This window comes from Psammomys obesus, unplaced genomic scaffold, assembly GCF_907164565.1.
Source record: "Psammomys obesus unplaced genomic scaffold, mPsaObe1.curated_primary_1811, whole genome shotgun sequence".
Lineage (NCBI taxonomy): Eukaryota > Metazoa > Chordata > Mammalia > Rodentia > Muridae > Psammomys > Psammomys obesus.
In genome coordinates this window covers 11562366-11574671 of record NW_026585742.1, presented here as the reverse complement: position 1 = coordinate 11574671, position 12306 = coordinate 11562366, and positions in this window count along the sequence as shown.

The following is a 12306-nucleotide window of genomic DNA, read 5'->3' as shown; positions in this document are numbered from 1 at the left end:
TTTTTTTTTTGGCCTTTCTTATGTGATGGTTTCTAACCTTAGAGGTGGTGTAGATGCCCAGTGCAGGTACTCAGCAGTCATTTATTCTCAACACTTTTACTAGTATATGTCTCATCATTAACTTCATTCCACTGAACAACCGCAATGTAAGTTTTCATGTTTAAACTCACAAATAGTGCTGCTTCAGCCTTGGTCAGAGAAATTTCTGTCTTACCTTTTAAAATGTCTGTATCATTAAAATTTAACATCTCAGATATATAGACAGTGCTGACCAGATATTGGCAAGTTTGGAGCAATTACTTATTATTATTTAACCAGAAAAGTCTTATGAATTTCCTTCTAAACTAGATTCATTGTTCAAGAGTGAGATTGAATTGGACTGGGTAAATCCCAGATTCAAGGTTGAAGTTAACTAAGAACTATGAGGATATAACAAGAAATCAAGTGAATCTTAAATGTTTCCCAGGCTTGATTCAAGAGTGATAACAGTACTAATAAAGGGCCTCCGGAGCTTGTTGAGAGAAGGATAATAACAGGAGCATCAGCTTGTGAAGTAGAAATTTCTCATTTCTTTAAAGACTCAGTTAAGTCATGTGATGTTTTGCTAGAAGCTGTCTTGTGAGAGGACATGTGATGTTTTGCTGTGAGCTGTCTTTTCAACGGGCATGACTTTGATCAGCTGCGGACATCTTCTGAGAAGAGGAGATATATAGATGGCCATGGACAGTGAAACATCAATTTTTGTCTTGACTTCGCTGCACTGATCTTTGTGCTTTGACACTTGACTTCACAGAAAGAAGTGTTTCAGAGAACTTCTAGGGCAATCCAACTGAATCTTGAGGCTTTCTCTGACTTGCTCTGATCTTCTGAATTATGCTGATTTGTGCTGCTGCTTGGTGTTGGTTCATGGACTGGACTTCTGGTATCCAGATGACAAAGAGTATACTTATCCCAAGGATCTGCTTCTAAAAGGCCTACAACCTCATTTACCTAATAACATTCTTTCTCCCGTACCTCTGGTCAGTATGTGAAAGGGAGGTATAAGCCTTTAAGAACCCTACATAAAGTAGGTTAGGTAAAAAAAATTCTAAGCCTACAAGTTTGGATTAGTACCCACCAAAAATGACACTAAGCCTTGTTACTCCACAGCTGTGGTAATCTGTGGAATCTACTTAATGATTTTCCTTGTTCCTTAAAGATTTTGAAAAGTTAAGAAGAGGGGAGAATAAATGAGAGGTATGTGTGTGTGTGTGTGTGTGTGTGTGTGTGTGTGTGTGTCGGGGGGGAGGGGACTGGGAGGAGAGGAAAGGGCCTGCAACATGGATGTAAACTGAATTAAAAATATTCTTTTTTGTGTGTACATCTGTGTGCAGATGGAGGCCAGAAGAGGGGATCTGATTCTTTGGAACTGGAGATGACTCATAGATGATTATGAGTCTCCTGATGTGAAACTGAACCAGTCTCCTCTGGAAGAGCCCCATCTCTATAGCCTCTAATTTTTCCTATTTATTGTTTGCTTTTGTTTGTTTGTTTTCTATTTCATTGGCCAATATAGTCATTAAATAAGCAGTCATTGTCATCAAATTAATTACACTTTAATGGTATAACTTTAATATTTATACTTTTAAAATATTCACATCAATATAAGATGGAATTATTCTCTTGAAAATGGCAGGTTAGGAAAAACCAGGAAGCTGTTTTCTCAACTACACAACACTGGCAGAATTTGACTGTAAATAGGAACTTCTGGGAGAAAGCTGGCATTCAAGTACAGCTCATTTGATGATTACCAGATCTTACTGAAGTGGCAGAACCCATCCCTGACCTCAGGACCTTTGGCAGAAAGCTGTGCATCTGCTTTGGAAGTAGTATGTTCAGAGCTTGAAAAAGAGAGGTGGAGAAAATTATTCTTTTTTTTTTTTTTCAGAATACCAGAAATGTATGTTTTATTCTAGCTGTATTTGAATTAAAGTGCAGAAATAGAGAAAACTGTGGGAATACATTCTTATTGCATTTATTTCAGCCTAGGCCTTGAAGCTGAATTGTAATTTAAAGGACCAGATTCCCTCTTCTTTGATTTTTAAAAATTCATTTCCCCTTTTGGGAACTAGACACTAAAGAGTAGAACCTCGTGGAATGAATGCATATATGAGAATTCGATAAGAAGATGTAGGTGCCCAGGAAAAGCACAGTACCAGAAAAGACTCAAGGAGAGCATAAATGGATGGTTGTGATTGACTTTTGACATAGAAACTGTAAAAATCATAACAGTGATCAGCAGGAGAGTATTTTGGAACCCTGGAGCTACAGAGAAGTTCAGCAACTAATAATAGTTGCTATATAGTCATTAGGACTAGAGTTTGAATATCAGAGCCCACACAGCAAGCCAGGTATTCCACAAATGCATATAAGTCTAGCTCTAAAGAATTTTATGTCCTCTTCTGGACTCTTTATACCCAGTTATGTGTACTTGCATACACAGGTGTACATACACCAAACAAACACAAACATAGACTGAACTATGTACTTTACAATTGATAGTCATTTTTATTTAACACAATAAAAATAAAATATGAAAAATAAAAAAAATCCCTATTTTGTGCTTTCAGATATGGCAACATTAGACTTCACTATTATCTTTCTTGAAATTCCTTCCTCTGTAAGAATGGAAGGGACATCTTTAGAAAACCTCAACAAGATAGATACTCTGAAGGAATCCAAAAGAGGCAAAGGGAGACAGAGTTTCCATTCCATTTGATCACAAAGCCAAATTAAGGGGAATAAGATATATGTAACAAAAATTATCAGGTAAGATGTGATGGTAGATGTAGTGATAGATAGACTGTTATCCTCTGAGCAGAGTTAAGAGTTTTGTTGACTGTGGTGGGCTGACCAGTGAACATATGTGACAGAATGCAACTAGCTTTCCTATTTCACCGGTAAGACAACTGGGAGAACTTTGAAGACATCTATTTTTAATCAGGAAACTACCAAGTAGGGTAAGGTGTTCATGATATTTTTACTGAGTGATCAGTAGGCATCTAAAGCAGAGAGGTCAAGCCTAGTATGCTGAGTCCTGGGAAACATTTAATAATCTGTTTGCTGAGGGAAGAGTGCCCTGACCTAAAACTACTGTCAGCTCCCATTACTGAATAATTTCACCTGTCATTGATTTCATGATCTTAGTCAAGCAGCATGTCATGGAAAGAGAGTTGGTCAGTTGGTATGTGGAAGGCGTAGGCTCTCTCACATGTGGGCTGATTCAAAAAATAAGAATAGTATCAAGTGTAAATTTCTGTTAAGATGATGAGTTGCTTCCTCTGAACAAGAGATGACTTGAAAACCCTTTGCTGTCACTTATCTGGTGGTGACTAATTCTCTAGAACTAGCTATATGATGTTTTCAATACCTACCTTCTGTTTTCTAAACAACCTGGTGCTGCTGTGCTAGGCACCTGTATGTCCTGCCACTTGTCAAGGTCCCCATGATATTGAAGGTGAGTGAAGACTCACTTTGGCTTACAAAGAGGGCATAGAAAGTTCATTTATTGCCATATTACTTCAATTACCAATAAACTCATTTGCAACTGATCTGAAGTTAATCATCTTCCCTTAATATAACTTCCTAGAGAATGCCTTTCTGCAGAAGTAGAGAGAGAACATACCATATCTGTTTTCCAGATTTTCATTCTCTATAATTTTACTATAATGTTTTGGATATTTGTAAATAACTTACTCATATGTAGCTGTTTATAAAATTTTCTTATGGAATTATTGATGAGTTTCTAGAGCCCACCATGTGATTAATAGCTATAATTAATATTCATTTCTAGATAGAGCTACTTTTCCTAAATAGAAGTTTTCAATGATCATAAAATTTGGAAATGTTATTTACTAAAAACTTGAAAATAATTTATAATGCAAAGAAAGTAATATTAATTATGCATACAAAAACATTTGTATTTTTGTGAAGGTATTCATTTTCTGATAATCAGCTAAGCTATACAGTTTATGTAGATTATGGCATATGCCATTTAGAGAGTAAATATTTTATGTCTTTCATACTTTGAAATTTTGTTAAATACACTATTGGTATCCACCTTATGTCATTAAATGTTTAATACTGCAATTGTAATTAAAGAATATTCTCTGGCTTCATAGGGCCTCTCTTATTTTAATTTAAAATTTTTGGTTACTTAAGCTTGTTGCCAAGTTTTTATTATTATGACTAAAATGGCATTTGGCATCATTTTCCAGTAATTTTGATGTTTACAGCTCATCTTGTGTTGGATCAGACCTTAAAAATGTAGTTTCTGGGTCAAGGGTAAAATGGTGGCAAAGAATTGTGCTACATAACATCCGATCACTCTCCTAAAACACAGTGCTTGAGCACATCAGCCCTACATGTGAGCATCTATTTCCTTTCATCACTGTAACTGGCATTAAATAATTACCTCTGAAAAAAATGTGTGTTTTCACACTGTTTCTGACATTATTTTACTGATATTAAAATTTATTTTTCATTAGGCATGTCAGTAATACTTCATAGAAGAAACATATGTGACTGTACATACATTATTTCTCTTGATACCCTTTTAAAGTTTTTTCTTGATGCTGCATGTTCTACACTACATAAAATCTTTGATATGTTTTAGACATATCTGAAATAACAGCCTTTATTTAAGTTTCTAGAAATATGATTTTTAAAAGGTGCATCAGCAATTACCATAAAATAGAAAATTAAGCAGATATAAGAATATATACATATAATAATGTAGAAATATATAGGAATATAAATATTTCACAAGTTATAATTGGACAAAGAAAAAGAAATAGTTCTTAAATATGTTAAAAGGTAGCACTATTTCTAATTTTCTAAGAAAGCACAAGATTGATTTCCAAAGTGTTTGTACAAGTTTACAATCCCACCAGCAATAGAGGAGGGTTAGCCTTTCTTCACAACCTCTCTATCATGTACTGTCACTTGAGTTTTTGATCTTAGCCATTCTGATGGGTGTAAGATGGAATCTCAGGGTCATTTTGATTTACATTTCCCAGATGACTTAAGGATATTGAGTATTTCTTTAAGTGTTTCTTTGGAATTTGATATTTCTCTATTCAAAATGCTCTGTTTAGCTCTGTACCCCAGTTTTTAATTGGATTACCTGGTTTGTTGATGTTTAACTTTTTAGCCAAACATTGGACAGCGTGCAGGGAATCTTATGGAAGAAGGGGGAGATACAAAGACCTTAAGGGGACAGGACCTCCAGAAGGAGACTAACAGCTAGAAAATCTGGGCTCAGGGGCTCCTACAGAGACTGATAAACCAACCAAGGACCTAGACCCCATGCTCATATGTAGCCCATGGATAGCTCAGTCTCCACATGGGTTAACTAGTAAGGGGAGTAGGGGCTGTCTTTGACAAGGACTCAGTGGCCAGTTTTTTGATCACCTCATCCTGGTAAGTGGCCTAAATAGGCCAAAGAGAAAGAGTATCTAGATAGTTCTGAAGAGACCTGATAGGCTAGGGTCAGATTGTAGGGGAGGAGGACCTCCCCTCTCAGTGGACTAGGGGAGGGACATGGCAGGGAAGAAGGAGGGTGGGTAGGACTGGGAGGAGATGAGGGAAGGGGCTATAGTGGGATACAAAATAAAAAAATTGTAATAATAATGAAGAAAAAATAAAAAGTAAAATTTCATAAAAGCAAATATCTCAAGAGATATAATAATAAACATTTATACTGAACAATAAAAAAGTCTGTTAGAAGGCCATGAGGAAGGCACACTGCAGGCAGAAACTGAAGTGTTTTTCTTTTGTGCAAGGATGAAGCTGAATTTGAAGACATGCTCAGAAAATTTGGAAGTCCCTTTATGTTGCCGCAGAAGGAATGTTTGCAAACAATTGCTGTGAGCTTTAGATAGGATTTTCTAATTCTCTCTTGGCCTCCAAACGTGCTACTTCCTTGGCCTTTTCCCCATCTGGGATCATGTTGCCAATAATGTCTTTGGGATAAATTTGAATTCATCAGGCTTGAATTTAATTACATTATGTAAACTAGAAAATTTCCCCAGTAGGCTTGAAAGAACGGCTTCTGTATGTGACTGCAGAGTTCTGTTTTGTTTAAAATATTAGCATTTTGACAAATCTACTTTAATTCTAACTCATTTCATTCCAAGATTGAACTTACTTTTTAACGAAAATGAACAGATGCTTGACAATCTGCAGTGGAGCCTTCCCTCTGTTCCACATCCTTCCTTAGTGTCCTCTCTGTCCCTATTTGTCAAGACAGTAGAAAAGGTAGACAAAGCTCCGTATTCTTGGTTTATCTCAATACCACAGAAGATTTGTGTAAGCAGTACTGTCAGACATTGTGTGGGGCACACAGGCTTCCAAAGTAATTTTTATAAAACAAAAAGAGTCTTAGTATCTGTTTTGAAACGCTGCTTGGTAGGGTCTTTCAGCTGCCTTCTGCGGTAGACTCCTGTCATACGTCCTATGCACATCTCATTTGTCTTTTTAAGTGAGGAATGATAATTTTACCTCTTGTCTGCTTTCTTGTTTATATTCTTTAGGTGTATAGACTTCATTATGTTTATCATATCTTATAGGTCTATATAAGCGAGTATATATCATGTTTGTCTTTCTCTTTCTGGGATACTTCACTCAGAATGATCTTTTCTAGATCCCAACATTTGCCTGCAAATTTCTTTTTTTTTTTAATTTTTAAATTTGTTTTTATTTTTTTTGTATTTTATTTTTTTCTTTTTCTTTTTTTTTTATTAATTACACTTCATTCATTTTGTATCCCCCATAAGCCCCTCCCTCCTCCCCTGCCTATCCCACCCTCCCTCCCCTTTCTGCATGCATGCCACTCCCCAAGTCCACTGATAGGGGAGGTTCTCCTCTTCTTTCTGATCTTAGTCTATCAGTTCTCATCAAAAGTGGCTGCATTGTCCTCTATTGTGGCCCCCCTCAGGGGGAAGTGATCAACGAGCAGGCCAATCAGATTATGTCAGAGGCAGTCCCTCTTCCCATTACTATGTAACCCACTTGGACATTGAACTGCCATGGGCTACACCTGTGCAGGGGTTCCAGGTCATCTCCACGAATAGTCCTTGGTTGGAGTATGAGTCTCTGGGAAGTTCCCTGTGTTCAAATTATCTTGTTCTGTTGCTCTGCTTGTGGAGTTCCTGTCCCCTCCAGCTCTTACTATTTCCCACTTCTTACATAAAATTCCATGCACTCTGCCCATCAGTTGGCCATCAGGCTCAGCATCTGCTTTGACAGTCTATACTGCAGAAGCTTTCAGAGGCCCTCTGTGGCAGGTTTCATTTTATTAACTCTGTACCCCAGCCATGTCCCGATCCCTCATTCCCTCCCAGTCCCTCCCTCCCTCCCTCCTCTCCACCGTGCCCCTTGCCAAGTCCACTGGTAGGGGGGACCTCCTCCCCATTCATCTGATCCTGTTTTATCAGGTATCTTCAGGACTGGCTGCAAAGCTCTCCTCTGTGGCCTAACAGGACTGCTCCTCCCTTGGGGGGTGGGGAGGCCAAAGAGCCAGTCATTGAGTTCCTGTTAGAAATAGTCCTTGTTCCCCTCACTATGGGAAACCAATTGGTTACTGAGCTACCACAGGCTACATCTGAGCAGAGGTTCTAGGTTACATTCATACATGGTCCTTGGTTGCATGTTAGGCTCAGAAAAGACCCTGTGCCCAGATATCTTTGGTCCTTGTGGAGCTCCTATCCTTTCCTCATCAGACTAACTCCCCTTCTTTCTTATGATTCCCTGTACTCTGCCAAAGGTTTGGTCATGAGTCTTTGCTTTGAAAACACTGCTAGTTAGAGTCTTTCCAATGCGCTCAGTAGACTCCTGTTATACGTTCAATGCATATCCCATATGTCATTCTAAACGAGGATTGATCATCTTACCCCATGTCCACTCTCTTGATTATCTTTTAGCTCTATTCCCCATTTTTTAATTGGATTACTTGTTTTGCTGCTTTTCAGCTTCTTTAGTTCTTTGTATATACTCGATATTAGTCCTTTGCCAGATAAAGGGTTAGTGAAGATTCTTTCCCAATCTGTAGGCAGTCGTTTTGTTTTGATGACAGTGTCCTTTGCTTTACAGAAGATTTTCAGTTTCATGAGGTCCCATTTATTGATTGTTGCTCTTAGAGCCCCAGAAGGAGAGTTAGTATGATGGGGAAAGGATAGGAGCCCCACAAGGACCAAATATATCTGGGCACAGGGGTTTTTTCTGAAACTGTTTCTCCAACCAAGGACCATGTATAGATATAACCTAGAACCTTTACTGGAACAAAGCTCGTGGTAGATCAATAACCAATTGGTTTCCCATAGTAAGGGGAACAGGGACTATCTCTGACAGGAACTCAATGGCAGGCTCTTTGACCTCCCCACCCCCCAAGGGAGGAGCAGTTTACCATAGTAAGGGGAACAGGGACTATCTCTGACAGGAACTCAATGGCAGGCTCTTTGACCTCCCCACCCCCCAAGGGAGGAGCAGTTCTGCTAGGCCACAGAGGAGGACTTTGCAGCCAGCCCTGAAGATACCTGATAAAACAGGGCCAGATGAAAGGAGAGGAGGTCCTCCCCAATCTGTGGACTCGGAAAGGGGCAGAGAGAAGCTGAGGGAGGTAGGGTGGGATTGGGAGGGAATAAGGGAGCAGGATACAGCTGGGATACAGAGTTAATAAATTGTAACTAATAATAATAAACAATTAAAAAACAAGAAGAAAGGACTAAGGTGAATAGATATGTAAGTATCATACTTGAATTCATGATTACAATTGATCAATTTTATTATTGGACTCATTCCCTCCCACACACACATATCCTCGTTCTTTGCTATGTATGCTTCTAATTCTATCTCCTATCTGGCATGCTATATTTCCACCTCAGCTTTAGTGTGGACTTAGTTTGGACCTATTCACTTGTTTAACAGAATGGTGTGGGCCATGATTAGGAAACTTTTATTGGTTCCTTGGCTTCACTATGAGAATGATTTATCCTGGAAAGTCAGCTTCTTCAAGGAGCAAGTGGGAGATGTAGATCAGGATGTGCCACCTGATTTAAAACCTATTAAGAACAATGCTAGGGTGGAACAAACCTTTACAGCTAAGCCAAGCCCAGAGACAGAAAACCCAGCATCAAAGCAGAACGTGTCATCTTCCTAAAGACCACGGTAAATGCTCTCTCTCTCTCCATGAGCTCTGGAAGGGTTTAGTGTACAGCAATAGACACTGATGTAATACTTAGAAGTTTTAGTAACTTACACCTATGCATTCTGTAAAACTTGACAAAACTCCTTGGTTAGGAAGAAAACTCATCAATGCTCTTCACTGTGGAGTATTTGCCTGTTTCTTATTTACAGCTCCAGAAATCTGTCTTCTGCTGGCAATTTAGATTTTAAGGAAACATTTCTCACTACAAATACACTTTTATTTCCCCTCAAAATACTCACCAGCCTGCTCTCTTCAAAGCTCCTCCCTGAATCCACCTCTGCTTTTCTTTCCCTCAGAGATGCAAGGACTTTGAATGAAAAGTGGAGATAGTTGAGTTCTGAAGTAAGGCAAGGCTTCCATGTCCTCTTCACCTCACAGGGGCAAGCTGAACTTCCTAGCACAGTTCAGTCAGTCAAGAATGCTTGTGTTGCCAAGTCTTAAATGATGCAGAAAAAGATTCATATTTAGGCCATGACTCATGAAAAACAAAATCAATAAATGGGATCTCATGAAACTGAAAAGCTTCTGTAAAGCAAAAGACACTGTCGTTAGAACAAAACAACAGCCTACAGATTGGGAAAGGATCTTCACCAACCCAACATCTGACAGAGAGCTGATATCTGGAATATATAAAGAACTAAAGAAGTTAAAAGGAAATAATCCAAGTGACCCAATTAAAAACCGGGTATGAAGCTAAACAGAGAATTCTCTGTAGAAGAATATAGAATGGCAGAGAAACACATAAGGAGATGTTCAACATCCCTAGATATCAGAAAGATGCAAATCAAAATGACCCTGAGATTTCACCTTACACCCATCAGAATGGCTGAGATGAAAAACTCAAGAGATAGTGCATGCTGGATAGGTTGTGCAGAAAAGGGAACTCTCCTCCATTGCTGGTGGGAATGTCAACTGGTACAACCACTATGGAAATCAATCTGGCACTTTCTCAGACAATTAGGAATAGTGCTACCTCAAGATCCAGCTATACCACTCCTAGGCATATATACAAAAGATGTTCAAGTACACAACAAGGACATTTGCTCAACCATGTTTTTAGCAGCCTTATTCATAATAGCCAGAACCTTAAAACAGCCCTGCTGTCCCTCAAGGAAGGAATGGATACAGAAATTGTGGTACATCTACACAATGGAATAATGCTTACAGCAATTAAAAACAAGGAAATCATAAATTTGGCAGGCAAATTGTGGGATCTAGAAAAAAAATCATCCTGAGTGAGGTATCCCAAAAGCAGAAAGACACACATGGCATATACTCACTTATATAGACCTATAAGATAGGATAAACATTCTAAAATATGTACACTTGAAGAAGATAGACAAGGAAGAGTTCCAGGGGTAAGATGATCAATCCTCATCTAAAAAGACAAATGGGATGTGCATTGGACACAGGAGAAAACAAGTAACAGGACAGTAGCCTACCACAGAAGGCACCTGAAAGACTCTACCTAGCAGTATATCAAAGCAGATGCTGAGACCCATAACCAAGCCATAGGCAGAGTGTAGGGAATCATACGAAGGAAGGAGGAAGTAGTGTATCCTAGAGGGGACAGGAAGCCCCACAAGTTTCAAGTATATCTGAGCACAGGGATCTTCTATGATACTGGTTATTCAACCAAGGACCATGCATGGATATAACCTACCACCCCTGCTCAGACATAACCCATGGTAGCTCAGAATCCAAGTGAGTTCCTTAGTAAGGGGGGCAGGGGGAAGGAGAAGTTCATGACATGGACTCATGAGCTTCCTCTTCCCACTGAGGGAAGAGCATCCTTGGTAGGCCACAGATGAGGACATTGCAACCATCCTGAAGATACCTGATAAGCTAGGACCAGATGGAAGGAGAGGAGGACACCTTCTCTCAGTGGACTCGGAAGGGGGCAGGAAGGAGATGAGGGAGGGAGGGGAGGATTGAGAGAGAAAGAGGGAGAGTGCTATAGCTGTGATACTAGTGAATGTATAAAATAATTTAAAAATAAAAAAATTAATATAAAAAATTTAAAAAAAATAAAGTTAAAAAAAAGAAAGAAAAACAAAATCTTCAGTTAGAGAAAATGTGTGCATACAATTGTCTCACACAAGGCAGAAAAACCATATCACTGTGACCATTTCTGAGTTCTTGAAATATTAAAAGATGATTGTGTTTTGCTTATAACTTAAAAGCAATCATAAACACCCAAAGCCAAGTTATTCAAAGAATTGTGTTGTGTCTCAATTTTATCAAACCTGTAAGATACTTCTGGCGCAGTGTTTTCAAAACAGCCATCAAACTACAGTGAAAATGTTGTGAATGAAAATAGTATTTTAGTGAAACAAAATGACCATCTGTTATACTGTTTGCTATAAGAGGAACAGAGCCTGTTACTATCTCAGCTTTCCTAAGACAGCAATCCTAGCTCATTGCAGTAAGCAGAACTAAATCCTCCCCCACAGAAAACCAGGTTGTGAGCAATCATGTCTAGGAAGTGGAGACTCAGCAGTACCACACATGAATGCTCACTGCTATTAGGTCAGAGGAAGCAAAGGTCACACTCAGCTATGATGGGTTAGAGGCAAGTTGTGAACTTACTAGCCATGTCAGCTCCATTGACAAAGCCAGGATCACTCCTATCCTTAAGCATTTCAAGATCAGAAATCACATCCTTTGAATCATAATGAAGCAAATTATAAAAGTCAGATTCATTTCTATTTCAATGATCATAACCCAGAAAGGTTGCCAGGTTTGTATATCAGCACATGCCTGTGTTTGTAAATGGAGGAAAATATAACTTAAGATTCCATCAGACTCAGGGAGGTCAGTAGACTGAGCTTATATGATAGATCTTTCTGGAATTTAGGAGTGAAAAAGTATTTTTTTCTGAAAACTTTCATACTGTTGACAAAGAAGGAGAAAATAAATATGAATATTTAGCAAGTCCCTCTGAATTCCATTAGCAACACACATGTGGCACCATCATGAAAGAACAAGGGCTCCTCTTGAGGTGTCTGTCCATTTGTGCTTCAAGAAGACAGATATCTATTTGTCTTCATACTTTGAATGTA